A 12,501-nucleotide genomic window follows, 5' to 3' on the forward strand; every position below is an offset into this window, starting at 1 on the left:
TTCTCACAAATGAATCAGTCCAATAGTAGTACTGAGGACACTTATATTGCATGAAGTCCTCAAGATCGGCATTACGCACATATGCATCAAATTCATCGTTGATGCCTGCATTAACCATAAACTCTTCTGACGGCCATTCACAAGGCCGCACGTCAGCTTCCCTTGGTGGTTCATCGTCTTGCTCACGCATTGCGAGCCTGGGTCCTTTCTTTGTTAAAGAACCACCTTGATACATTTTCCTAGACATATTTCTTCCTCTGAAAAATTTCTGAAATTTTTAGCAACTCAAAATAAAAGTGAATCAAACTCAATAAAACTGATAGCAACTACTCCCACAAGTGCCTAGAGCCTATATCATGCATTAGAATTACTTGGGACCTCATAAATTTGACATGCAAGCTCAAGAACAGGGTCACCTAGGCAGCAAAAATTTGCAATGAATAAAGCACTAGAACAAAAACTAATTGGACCATTGGAGGAGTCACATACCAAGGAACAATCCCCCAAAGCAGTTTTGTGAATGGAGCTTTGAGCAAGGAGATCGAAAATGGCAGCAAAGTGAGCTAGAACTCGTGCTTGAGCTGGATGGTGATTTTTTGGGAGGAAGATGAAGTGTGTGGGTGCAGGAATAAGTGGAGGGAGGCCACCGTGGGCCCACGAGGTAGGGGGCACGCCCTGTAGGGGTGGGCGCGCCCTGGACCCTCGTGGCCAGGTGCTTGCTCCCCCTGTTGTGTTCTCAGTGCCAGAAATTCTCAAATATTCCAGAAAAAATCATACTAAATTTGCAGGGCATTTGGAGAACTTTTATTTTCGAGATATTTTTTATTGCATGGATAATTCAGAAAACAGACAGAAAATACTATTTTTTACTTTATTTAATCTAAATAACAGAAAGTCTTTTGGAGGTTCTTCTGGCTCGGTTGCGCAGATGGAGCAGCTAGGTCTGAATTTGGAGGTTCAGCAGAATCTACATCAGCATGTGGTTGGCCCAATTCAGTTGGGTATTGTCCGAGTGGTTTACGGGCCGGTGCTACCACCTCGGATGATTTGGGAATGCACTTTTCGCATGATGTTGCCTGAGATTGTTTCAGCTAGGATCCTCTGTTCTCCTGCTATGTTTGTACTGCCGCCTTTTGTTCTGCCTACGCGTTTTTGGCCATGGGTGATAGAGTTGGAGTTTATTACAAAGATGGCTCCTACTGGTTTTTTCACTTCTGCCCGCTGCAGTTCCAGGATGAGATCTTCAGTGATTATCGAGCCTCTTCAGTGGCAGTTGCTCTCTGTCGGTGTCAAAACTGGCGGATCTCGGGTAGGGGGTCCCAAACCGTGCATCTAGGCAGATGGTAACAGGAGACAAGGGACACAATGTTTTTACCCAGGTTCGGGCCCTCTCGATGGAGGTAAAACCCTACTCCTGCTTGATTGATATTGATGATATGGGTAGTACAAGAGTGGATCTACCACGAGATCAAGGAGGTTAAACCCTAGAAGCTAGCCTATGGTATGATTGATGTTGTGCTACAGACTAAAACCCTCCGGTTTATATAGACACCAGAGAGGGCTAGGGTTACACAGAGTCGGTTACAATGGTAGGAGATCTACATATCCGTATCGCCAAGCTTGCCCTCCACGCCAAGGAAAGTCCCATCCGGACACGGGACGAAGTCTTCAATCTTGTATCTTCCTAGTCTTGGAGTCCGGCCGATGATGATAGTTCGGCTATCCGGACACCCCCTAGTCCAGGACTCCCTCAGTAACCCCTGAACCAGGCTTCAATGACGACGAGTCCGGCGTGCATATTGTCTTCGGCATTGCAAGGCGGGTTCCTCCTCCAAATAATTCATAGAAGATTGTGAACACCAGGATAGTATCCGGCTCTGTAAAATAAATTCCACATACCACTGTAGAGAGATTAATATTTACACAGGTTCAAACTGCTGACGTATTCTATGGCGTAACGTCACACCACAACCAAGCCTTTACTCGAATCGTTTTTATTATACCACCTCAGCGCATTTAGCGAAGCGGTTTCCTTGGCACGTCTTGTCGAAGCAGAGATCGTGTTCCCCTTATTTCGGGATTCCCATCAATACGGACGTGGGTAACCCAACCGCGCCTGTTGCCACGCCCCCTCCATCGAAGGCAAGTTCCAAACGGTCACGGGGACGTCTCTTGGTATTCTCCCTCTTTATAATGAGGCCAAGGCATGTTCCTTTTCTTCAATCCTCCACCGAATCCGCCCCTCGCCCCGAGTTCCAACACCCAAGGCTCCAGATCTGGGCGCTTCGAACCTTCGACAATGTCCGGCTCCGACCTACAAGGCCGGTGGATGCACGGAAGAGGACGTGCTAAAGCTGAGAGACGCCAGGTACCTAACCTACGAGATTTCGCATAGGTTGCCCGCCCAAGGGCAAGTCATTCTCACTCCCAAGCCTGGTGAGAGCGTCGTGTTTGTATCTCACCTCCGTCGGGGTTTAGGCTTCCCGATGGATCCTTTTGTGAGAGGGCTCATGTTCTACTATGGGCTGGAATTTCATGACTTGGCTCCGGAGTCCATCCTCCATATCTCCTCGTTCATTGTCGTCTGCGAAGCCTTCCTCCGCACTACCCCTCACTTCGGTTTGTGGCTCAAGACCTTTAATGTGGAGCCGAAGATGATCAAGGGGCGACAGGCAGAGTGCGGAGGGGCTGTTATAAGTAAGAGGGCCGATGCTCCATGGCCTGAGGGCTCTTTTCAAGAGGAGCTTGGATTGTGGCAGCAGGAGTGGTTCTACATCACCGCTCCCCGGGGCACCAAGCAGGTGGCGCCACCCGCCTTTCGCTCGGGCCCTCCACAACGGCTGGCGTCATGGGTCAACAAAGGGCTTGACTGGGGGCAGTCCAAGGACATGCCACTTTTGCAGGGCCGCATTCGAGACCTCCAAGAAAGGGAGATCAATCTGGTAGTAGTGGTGCAGGTTATGCTGATTTGGCGCTATCTGCCCTGCAAACGTCGTCCCCTCCGCCTGTGGGAATTTAATCCGGAGGGACCGCGAGCTCTTCAACACTTCATGGGTACGACACCCGTGGAGATGTATAAACTGTTCTTCGGATCACAAGAGATGTGTCCGGACTTGACGACGCCGGCCTAAGCTGCAATCGCCCGGATACTCAAGTAAGTAGCCCTGTGTCCGGACATATCGTCCATTTAATTATTATGGATTTGCCTTTTAACCAGCTATCCCTTGGACAGGAGTGGATAGCGCGAGCAAAACTGATATGGTGTCCGGCCCCCCTCCCTGAGACCATGCCGGATCCCGTGTTAGTCAAGATGCTAGAGGTTGCGCCTTCAGAAGAGGGCGAATGGGAAAACAGAGAAACTACCGCCTCCACTAAGGAGGCTTTCAAGAAAGGGGGGATCGAGAATCCCTCCTTCCAGGGGGAGAAGAGGACAGCTTCCGAAGACCCGGAGGCTAAGGCCTCAAAGCGGGGGAAGAAATCTTCACCGGAGGGTCCTGCGCCAGGAGAAGCCCCGGCCGCACTATCTCCCCAAAGGAATCAGCCCTCCAGCGAGCCGTAAGTAGAAAAAGGGGAGTTTTGTAATAAGGGACATCCCTATTTTTATTTCTGAGGATAACCGAAGTTTTTACCTTGTAGTTCGGATCTCCGCCCTTCTCAGTTGAGCTCATCTTCGGGGGACCTTCGTCCGGAGATGATAGAGAGCGAGACGCCTCCATCTGCCGCGCCATCAGGCGGGGCGGACGACCCTGAGGTGTCGTCGCGGAGGGTCTCCCTGAGTCTGGCAGGTCCAGAGAGTTCGGCACCAACTGGTGTACAGCCGGGGGAGCTGAAGGATCTGCTCAAGAGGGCGTCTATCTCAGAAGATCACCATACATTAATGAGTACGGTGATTGAAAGAATTTCATCCGCTGAGAGCGGGTTGCATGATGCCGTCAGAAGTTTACTGGCGGGGTTTGAGGTACGTAAAAATGACATACCTTTTCACAGTTTTGCACATAGAGTGCGCCCTGTATAGATAGTAGCCCCTGAGACTCGGTACGTTGTCAGAAGTGACAGCGTGCCGAAGATCATAATCTTAGTTTTAATATGTCGCCATTCCTATTCAGGGGGCGGAGCATTCGGTGGCCAGCCGGACTGATAGAGTTGCCGAACGGAAGCGGCAGCTAGACGTTGCGGATGCGGACATCGCGCTGGTCAATAGGCGACTTGACGAGTCACAAGGTGAGTGGTTTCTCCGCGGTCACCTGGTAAGGGAGCTGATGCCCACGCCTTACAACATGTATGCTTGATGCAGATGGCGCCGCTGCTATGGAGGGCCTTCGGGCAGAGCTTGCTCGAGCCAAGGAGCAGGCCAGAAGGAGTGATGCGGCTGCTTCGAAGGCGGCCGAAGAGCTAGAAGCCGAAAAGGCTGCTCACTACCGAAGCAGGGAGGAGATGGCCGGAATGGCCGTAAAGTTGAAGGATGCTACCGACCACTATGAGGTTCTTGAAAGAGAACGCCGAGCGGGGCAAGAGGACCTGAAGAAGGTCACCGCCGAAGCCAAGGATGCCCGTTCTGCAATGAGGGCTCTAAAGGAGGAGCTGCGTCAGGCCGGAGACATTGCGGATGGAAAGCTCTTCCTGCTGCGTAGGAGGTTCACGGATCAGAAGTATGCTCAGTTAGGCCAGTTGTGGGATGCGGAGGATCCTTATCTGAATTTGGCGGCGAGTGCGGCGGACGCAGTCGTGCACTTCCGAAGCTAGAAGGATCACGAAATGGAAGAGATTTTTTGGTCTCAATTCCATAGTCCGGAGCGTCCATTTCCGTTGACCGATCGGTTGGCTGAGTGGGCTGAGCTGAATAGACTGTCTGGATTTGCCATGACGGATGTGGTGGCTCATCTGTGACCGGAAAGGCCCAAGCCGAAGTGTTATTTTGGCTTATTGCAGCAATTCCTTGGGGCGGTGCCGCATATCAAGGCGATGAAGCGGTTGGCATGCATAGAGGGTGCACGGATGGCTCTCGCCCGTGTTAAGACATACTGGGCGGATATGGATGCCACCGATGTTGCATCCCGGGGTTCGGACAAAAGCCGGTTACCAACCGAGCACTATTTTGAGGAAGTCCTGCAGGGCGCTCGTTTAATAGAGTCGCAGTGCTCGAAAAATGTTATGTTCAAATGACATGTATGATTTGTGAAACCATATTTATAATGTAACAGCTTTTTATACTTGTGCGTTCAAGTATTGAAGTATCTCATGTGCGGCCGTTAATGTATATGTATGTATAACCTGAAAGATGGCAGTCTTTGGCTTCAGCCCCCACGCACATGGTGCGGGGGTGTTTGCAAAAAGGCGCATTTTCACACTTAATCCAACGTCTTGGTCCTGTGAAGGAGGTGGTAGCATAGCAAACTAGGCAACCGGACTATAATGCTTTATCACTTTCACTTAGCCATAGGAGCTCGATGGTGGGGCTACGATATAGCCCCTGGGGGCACTACGCTCTTTCGAATTCGGAGCGCGTGTATGCCTAACCGGGAAACGGCCCTTCGTCAAAGCGGAGGAATTCTAGTCATTCCTGTAGTCGATCGAGTGGTTGACCAGTCTCTTGCTATATCATGACAGTCAGTTTTCGGCTTTCTCTACTGAGGTGCTCGCCAGGCCGAACCGGGGCACAATCACAATAGTTCTCCTGGTGCCGCGTTAGCCGATAATACGGAACGTAAGGCAGCAAAACACAGGAGCCGGGCAAACCCAACATTTGACCAAAGACATGATTCGGAGCTGATGCATATAAGGCCTAACTCGAGACGCCGAACACTCCCCTGAGGTATTCGGTCTTTATGATAACGGGCAGAACAATGCCCTAAGCCCCTAGTGTCCAGGTACGGACGAGTACTTCTGACGCGGCCGATGCCAAAACGCCAGCCTCCTCCTCGGTTATGGTAGGAAACCGGGGGATGTGTATCAACAAGAGACAGTAAGAAAGGTTTACGCAGGGTCTTAATCTGAAAAGAATCCTTGCAACGGGTCCCTGCTGCACGTCTGCGCCTGTGTCTCCGTTGTGTTGTATCCTGGACGGGTGTAGCACGATGTTCATCTGTAAAAGAGAAGAACTTAGTTTTGGAAAGATATCGTGCAAAAAATGTATTTAAAACAGAGTATGATTTTTTTTAAATGAATAATGTTGAGCTTTATTGGCTCTCATTGTTTATGCGTGCAGCCCCTTGTAAAGGGGTATGCGGCTAGGAAGCCCCTAGTTTATGTATGCCGGACTCGCCTAACCGTGTCCGGGGTCTGAATGACCTATTTTTTAGGGGCTTTGACTAGCAAGTCCGGATTGGCGTGTGGCTGTCAAGGCAGTCTCACGTTCTTCCGTGGTCGAGAAACACTCGAAGTTACCTTTTAATGAGATGATGCCGCGTGGACCAGGCATTTTAAGTGTAAGAGACGCGTAATGCGGTATTGCGTTAGAGCGGGCGAAAGCTTCGCGTCCCAATAGTACTTGATGGCTACTTTAAAATGGGGCAATATGGAAGGTTAGCTTTTCGCGACGGAAGTTGTCGGATGAACCGAACACAACTTCTAATAGTAAGGAGTCCGTGCAATTGGCGTAAGGGCCTGGCGTCAATCCTTTAAAGGAAGTGTTGCTATGGCGAATTTTGGTAGGGTCTATCCCCATTCTGTGGATTGTGTCCGGATATAGCAGGTTTAAATCGCTGCCGCCATCCATTAGGACTTGTGTAAATTGTAGTCCGTCGATTATGGGCTTCAATATCAGAGCAGTCCTTCCTGCGTTTTGAGTACTTCTGGAGTAATCCTGATGGTCGAAAGTAATTGGTTTTGACATCCAATTTCGGGACTCCACTGGGGTGGACCATACGGTGCGTATTTTAGTAGGTGCCGCACTATTTTTCCTTGCTATCACTTGAAGTGAGTTCACTGTTTCGACTTCTTGTGGGAAAGTCTTCTGTTTTCTGGTGCTCTGCTTGTGGGGTTCGTCATCGTCTTCGCTTGGTGTGTCGAGCCCCTTGTGTTCGGCGTTAGGTCGGCCGGACTGCTTGAAGACCCAACAATCTCTGTGGGTATGGTTTGCAGGTTTCCCGGGGATACTGTGGATTTGACATATCCTATCCAAGATTTTGTTTAGGTTGGATAGCTCGTCACTGTTGTCCTTAAGAGGCAGTGCTTTGTTATTCGGCCGAGAGCTTTTGAACCCGGCGTTGACCGCCGTGCTATTTGGGCCATTTTCCTTATTCCGGCGCTGATCTTTTCTGCGTCGTGATTTCCCATTTCCATCCCTGACCTCGGATGTACTCGGGTCGCTGGTGCTGCATCTTGCTAGCTAGCTATCTTCCCCCGCGCAAAAGCGGGTCATGAGGCTTGTTAGCGCGGCCATTGTTCTTGGTTTTTCCTGGCCGAGGTGTCTGGCGAGCCATTCATCTCGGACGTTATGTTTGAAGGCTGCTAAGGCTTCAGCGTCCGGACAGTCGACTATTTGGTTCTTTTTGGTGAGGAACCTGTTCCAGAATTTGCGTGCTGACTCTCCGGGCTGTTGAGTTATGTGACTTAAATCGTCTGTGTCTGGAGGGCGGACATAAGTTCCCTAAAAATTTGCTCGAAATGCATCCTCGAGCTCTTCCCAACTTCCGATGGTATTTTCTGGGAGTCTTTTGAGCCAATGCCGAGCTGGCCCTTTGAGCTTGAGGGGTAGGTATTTTATGGCGTGGAGATCGTCTCCTGTAGCCATATGTATGTGTAGGATATAATCCTCAATCCAGACTCCGGGGTCTGTTGTTCCGTCATATGCCTCTATGTTTACGGATTTGAATCGCGCTGGAAATTCATGATCCAGTACCTCATCGGTGAAACATAGCGGGTGTGCGGCGCCCCTGTATTTAGGTGTGCCGTTATCTTCGAACACTCGGCGTGTTGTGTTGGTTCTTGGAGCCTTCTTTTTTGGCCCATAGATGGACCTGACCGGGCCATCCTTTCTGCGAGGATCCTTATGTGGATCGTGTGCCGGCTTGTGTGCGGCGCCGCTTGCCGCTCTTAGCCTGTCATCTGGTCGTCTATCCGGCCAGGCGGCCTCTTTGTTTTTTGACTGTGGGGGCTCTACGGCCTCCTCGTCAAATTCGGGCAACAGTTTGCGCTTCGGGTAGCTCTTTGCTTGGTGACTATCACTGTATTTATCTGCGGTCTTGAGTACTTTGCTCCTTCTCATTCTGAGTACATCTTCCGCTGTTTTGAGCTTCCGCTTCTGCTTCTTCAAACTTCTTGCAGTGGCGACGAGCCTTTTGTGAAGGTTCTTATGCTCCGGTGATGTGTCCGGCGTGAGATCGTCTGGATTGTTGTTTTCGCCGGGGATGGGTTGCTCGTCCAATTCATCCTGTTCGGATGGTTGCTTGGTGGCATGTTCGTGGTCCACTGGTTCGCCATGCTCTACGGCTGGGTCAGTATGGGTGCTGTTGTTATCGAGGCGGGACTTTGGGCGGCGCTTGCGTCGCCATTTTGGTTGTTTTTCGGGGGAATTATCCTTCGCCGCGTCCCGTTGTTCCTCGTTATCGCTTCCTTTTGGTGTATCCACCATGTATAGGTCGTGAGTTCTGGTGGCTTTCCAGTGTCCAGTAGGCGCTGGTTCTTGGTCGTCTCCGGCGTCGTCGTCCATACCGTCGATGTCTTCGGAGTCGAAGTCTAGCATGTCGGTTAGATCGTCGACAGTGGCTATTAAGTGGGTGGTGGGTGGGTTTGGAATTTCTTCGCCGTCCGCATCCCAACCGTCCTGACCGCAGTCCGGCCAGGGCTCCCCTGATAACGAGAGATATTTTAGCGAATTCAGGATGTCGCCGAAAGGTGAGTGTTGAAAGATGTCCGCAGCGGTGAACTCCATGATCGGCGCCCAATCGGATTCGATTGGAGGGGGCGCGGGAGGTTCGGTGTCCGGCGAGGAGTCCGGTACCTCGGAGTCACGAGCCTCACAAGGGACAAGGTCGGTATTTGGCTCCATCGCCGTAGATGTAGCAGCCCCCGAGGCGGTGTCCAGCCACTCATCCTCGATCTGCGCAGTCAGCTCCGAATTAAGGGTCGGAGCGGACTCGTGTGCGGCCTCCAAGGCACTGTCCGGCAGCAGAGCTAAATCATGCCCATCGGGACAGTAAGGCGCGCTCGGCTGTGGCTCGAATCCATCGAAGATCAAGTCTCCGCGGATGTCAGTCGTGAAGTTCAGACTTCCAAATCTGACCTGATGGCCAGGGGCGTAGCTTTCAATCTGCTCCAGATGGCCAAGCGAATTGGCCCGCAGTGCAAAGCCGCCGAATACGAAGATCTGTCCGGGGAGAAAAGTCTCACCCTGGACCGCGTCGTCGTTGTTGATGATCGAAGGAGCCATCCAGCCTATCGGTGACGACACAGAGGAACTCCCAATGAAAGCACCAATGTCGGTGTCAAAACCGGCGGATCTCGGGTAGGGGGTCCCGAACTGTGCGTCTAGGCGGATGGTAACAGGAGACAAGAGACACGATGTTCTTACCCAGGTTCGGGCCCTCTCGATGGAGGTAAAACCCTACTCCTGCTTGATTGATATTGATGATATGGGTAGTACAAGAGTGGATCTACCACGAGATCAAGGAGGTCAAACCCTAGAAGCTAGCCTATGGTATGATTGATGTTGTCCTACGGACTAAAACCCTCCGGTTTATATAGACACTGGAGAGGGCTAGGGTTACACAGAGTCGGTTACAATGGTGGGAGATCTACATATCCGTATCGCCAAGCTTGCCCTCCACGCCAAGGAAAGTCCCATCCGGACACGGGACGAAGTCTTCAATCTTGTATCTTCATAGTCTTGAAGTCCGGCCGATGATGATAGTTCGGCTATCCGGACACCCCCTAGTCCAGGACTCCCTCACTCTCCATGTCAGATTCTTATCAGCTTTGCCAGGAGGTGCAGCCCTGAAGTCTGAACGCAGCAAAGGGAGCAGAGGAGTTCCTCGAGTGCGGACTGTGGAGCAGTGAAGGTTCAGAGATTCTATTGTGGAAATGATGATTAATACTATTACTACATTGGTGCGTCCTTGGGAGATGATCAATACTGAATAGTAAGGATGGAGCCAGGATTGGAACTTGGTGGGTGAGCCGTTTGAGGATTTCATCTCCCGACTTTGCCACGAGCCGTGGCATGTTCAGACAAAGGGCAGGGAGAATGACTGGATGAGTGAGCTGAAACCGAGGCGATCACTCCATCACTTGGCCCGCAGCTGAGACTGAAGCATGTCAATTGATTAAAGTTGTAGGAGTTCTTTGGCAATCTATCGCCGCAAATCGGAAGCAACTGCCAACCGGTGGTCGATCATACATGCATTATGTATAGAGAAAAATTCACTACAGGTTCTCATACTCGTCGCGTTGGCCGCATTAGTCCTCGTACTTACAAGTACCCAAAATACAGTTCTAGAACTTGTCTCAGGTGGTTATCTACGGTCCAAAATACGTTTTCTTCTACGTACATGCTGATTTGGCGGTTGATTGGGGCGTCCACGCGGGCTTTGGCCGCCAGCTCATCACCAGACGCCCCGGGCCGATCGATTCGGGGGAATGCAGGGGGTGTTTCTGCAAAATCACTGAATTTACGTTCTGCCCATTGCGCCGCCGCCGCCGTACGGCTGCTGCTGCTCCTCCCATGCTGTCCCCGAGGACATAGGCCTCTTCCGCACCTCGGGGCCGCCGACCTCAGCAACAACGCATTCGACGGCGAGCACCCGGTCTCCATGGCCTGCCTCGCCTCGCTCGTGCGCCTCTCCGCGTCCTCAAACCAGCTCTCCGGCGACGTGCCCTCGTGGCTTGGCGGTCTGACCGCGCTGCAGAGGCTGGACCTCTTCGACAACACGATTACAGGCGCCCTGTCGGACTCGCTCGGTGACCCCAAGGACCGGCTCGCCTGCTCCGTCCCGGAGGCAATGTCCGGCTGCACCTGAGGGGCAACCACATCACCGGCAAGATACCGCAGCAGCTGGGCGGGCTGGAGAGCCTCCTGGCGGAGAACATCTCGCGCTCCAAGACTATTCCCCAGACGTCTTCCCCATCACCCGATCGATGACATGCGGCGTGGCCTCGGAATCGGCGCCCCCGCCGGCGGATCAAATCCGCGTGGTTGGTGTGTGGGCCGGGCCCCTGGAGGTGGAGCTGGGCGCCTGGAAGGTGCCGATGCTGCGGGGGGAGGTGGCGTGGCAGGCCGGGGACGTGGAGCCCGACCGCGTTGGCCTCATCTTCGGCGGCCGCGTGCTCAAGGACGACCCCGCCGGCGTCCCGCTGCAGCAGGCCGGCCTCAATAAGCTCGTCAGGATGTGGTTTGGATCGATTTTCTCATCTATGATTGAATCGCGACGGGTATTTTGGATTTTGAGATTCCTGTTCTGTTCTCCCTGGTTTTCGGCGGAAAGATATTCAGTCACCACGAGCGGGATTTTCGCTTGGCAGTCTAAAATTAGGAGCACTAGTACAGGACACGCATTCTTGTATGATCTTGGCTAGATTAATGGTGGATCCATGTATATTGCAGCTTCTGGAGACATTGAAAGGGCAGTAGGAGGAGGTGCTGCCATATATCGAGAAGAAGAAGAAAAAAACGGATGGTAAGGCCGCCACTCTCACTCACTTGCAGCATTAGTTGGTACTGTTAGCTTGAACTTGTGTAGCACTCATCTTAGAAACTGATTTCATTACAATTTTGTCTCCAACAGCAGAACCCGTTCCGTTGGTGAAGAAAAGAATGTTGACGAATGACAACGGTGCCGACCGGCGACTGCAAGGGGGGAAGGGGAAGCAAAGCAAGAAAGAGAGAGAGATAGAGAGATAGAGAAAAAGAGAAATGCAGCAAAAAAGGAGTACCACATTAGGCCACAAGATTTTGTATTTTGTTTATCTTCGAAGCAGAGATCGAACTGTTTCATGTGAAATTAGTCGCAGGCAGGTCGTAGCTATGCCGATCACGTATTGTCCAAACATATTTTATGTGTAACTGAATAATTTTTGCGCTTCAATTCTTTATAAAAACCCTGCTCATTTTTGCGCTTTTGAAAAATGTTGTGTAACTGAATCATGATTGACACAAAATTGGCGATGCCTTAGCTACAATCTAGCTCCAGCTGGAGGATTGTGGCACATAATGATGCCTTAGCAACAATGCAACAATGGTCTTGTTTTTACCCTAAAAGAACCCAATGGTCTTGTTTCCCCTGGCTATTTGCATCCTATGGTACTACAGATAGCTCAGCTAGTGCTGCGTATCGTCAGGCTTGTGATGGTGAAAGCATGTGTAAATAATTAGTGGAGTAAATAAATTGCAGAACCAAAACAGATCAACAACGGCATTCTGCCTGCAATCCGGTATTTATAGGACAGGCAGACTGAAACGGGTAGAATTCGGCGCAAAAACACATTTATTTATGTCAGGATTTTCTGTCCATTTACAAACCATGTCTATCTTTTGCACATTTGTCAGGAAAACAAACGGGTCAACCG

The sequence above is a fragment of the Triticum aestivum genome, chromosome 2B, assembly GCF_018294505.1.
Source record: "Triticum aestivum cultivar Chinese Spring chromosome 2B, IWGSC CS RefSeq v2.1, whole genome shotgun sequence".
NCBI classification, from domain to species: domain Eukaryota; kingdom Viridiplantae; phylum Streptophyta; class Magnoliopsida; order Poales; family Poaceae; genus Triticum; species Triticum aestivum.